Source organism: Hakea prostrata, chromosome 8, assembly GCF_041222555.1.
Source record: "Hakea prostrata isolate BN-2017 chromosome 8, UWA_Hpros_2, whole genome shotgun sequence".
Lineage (NCBI taxonomy): Eukaryota > Viridiplantae > Streptophyta > Magnoliopsida > Proteales > Proteaceae > Hakea > Hakea prostrata.
The window spans coordinates 15,575,649-15,577,860 of NC_142607.1; positions in this window are offsets into that span (position 1 = coordinate 15,575,649).

A 2,212-nucleotide genomic window follows, 5' to 3' on the forward strand; every position below is an offset into this window, starting at 1 on the left:
GCCCGTAAATCCAGGGGATTGCAGGAGGGGAGAAGGAGGAGAAAAGTGAGCGTGGATCATCTCTCCTCACCGGATGTTCCCCGATGTCGTTGCAACCACAAATTATGTAGGGCCATAGCTAAAAAATAATAAAAAAAATTTTAAAAATAAATTTCATCACCCTAATCATGTGGGACCCCTATAATTCGTCATCAACAGCCATTGGAGAGCACACATGTCAGGGGAAACGATCTGAACTCCAAAAAAATTGTAGAGAAAATGAGATTTGAATCGAAAATCTTCTTGTACATACTGTCTTTATATAGGAGACTATCATCCTCTATGTATATAATTAATAGGAAAATTTCATGATAATCTTCGCTTGACATTTGTGCTATCTAATGTTAATATTTTTTAGCCTTTCCTAATAATGGATTTTATTGTCATATTTGGGAGTCAAGTTTGCATACAAGCTTAGATTCTTGACTTTTAAGTTGGAAATGTTCTAGTCAAATCAAAATAATAAACGAGACTGAGTTCAGCACATATGAAGGTTCCTTGCATGTGTAAAGCTAAATTCTTACTTTCTTTGTGCGTCTGTGACTCTTCAACTCCATTATTCCAAGTTTCCATGAATATCTTCTTCACCTTTGCTTGATTCCTAGGTAATCTTCAAACCCTTATCAAAGATGACAAGACTTTCGAGATTCTTGGTTCAAGTGACAAGTAGTCTCTGCACTCTTGTAAGAATGTTTCCATCAATTTCTATATTGACCTTTTTTTACTTCAGAATAAATTACATTTCCACCGCTTTTACCAAATATCTTATGGTATATGTAAGTAGTCTCCACCCTCAATATGTATAAAAGTGTCAATTCTAAAAATAAATAAATAATAATTTTAATTTTATCAATTTTATTTTTGTCAAATTTATTATTTATCTAAGTGCTCCTTTGTGAAGATAATTTTATAAACAGATAAAATAAAATCAAAATTAAAATAGATATACAAATCTTTACTATATCATCTCTACAAATAATCTATCATTATAGTTCTCTAAGCTCAACCACTCAAGTAGGAGCAAAACTTGTTAGGCAATGTACCAAAAATGCAATTGAAAAGGACATAAAAATTTCTCAAGAAATTGACAAGCTCAACAATCAGGTACTTAGTTACAAAATTGACCTCAAACAAAGGATCCAACTCTTCTTTTTTTTTTTTGGTTGCCAACCCCGGTTTCCAAGGCTTTGCCCTGACTAATCCAGGTGTTCAATCCGGGTTGCACACCTGGGTGGTAGGTGGGTGAGTCTCCCAACGGGAAATTTTTACATCCACAAGGTTTCGATACCGGAACCTTGCTTAAGCGAACCAAGTTACTTACCGCTTGGACCAACTCTCGTTGGTAAGGATCCAACTCTTCTAACATAGTAACATGCTAACTTAATGAACATCTAATCATTAGGTTGGTTGGTACATTTTCGTAGCGCATGTAGGGATGTATGCCAATGGTGTTTGATCATCAAATGCTTATTGAGTACTTCTTAGGGAAATGCCTCGAATATAGAAGGGGAGTTCAATGCCCTGAGAGATGGCTCAATTGGTGAAAAATCAACATCTCTAAGTAGAAAGTTAGAGTTCAAATTCTCTCCGGAACTAAGGGAAAAGCCCGCCTTATATTATGTAATACTCCGCATCTCCAATATATAAAATCGTTTATTCAAAAAAAAATAATGATGATAAATGCAAAATAATAGTTCACTGGTTTCATTATGCTAAATCATTGATGCAATTAATCACCATTTGAATATTCTGCTTTTTTTTTTTTTGGGGGGGGGGGGACTTAATCGTCCTTTGAACATGAGTAAAGTAACACTCAAATATGCATGCATAGCACATGGTTCACATCCTCTATTCTCACCCAATTCCTCATAATTTCTATATAAGATTGCGACACGTGGCAATTAATTATCCAAGTGTTATAATTAGAATCTAATTAGGAACTAAATCTAATAAATTCCTAAAATTAAGCTTCCAAAAATATGAGAGATGAAATTGGGAAAAAATTTTTGGAATTTATTAGATTAAATTCTTAATTGAGTTTTAATTGTGATGATTGGATAATTAACTACTAGGTTTAGAGCTTCGGATAACTTTCTAATTGTTATATTCGACAAAAAATCTTGGGATATTGAAGTCATTGGAGAAGATATTTGGATGGTTGAGTAAGATTTTC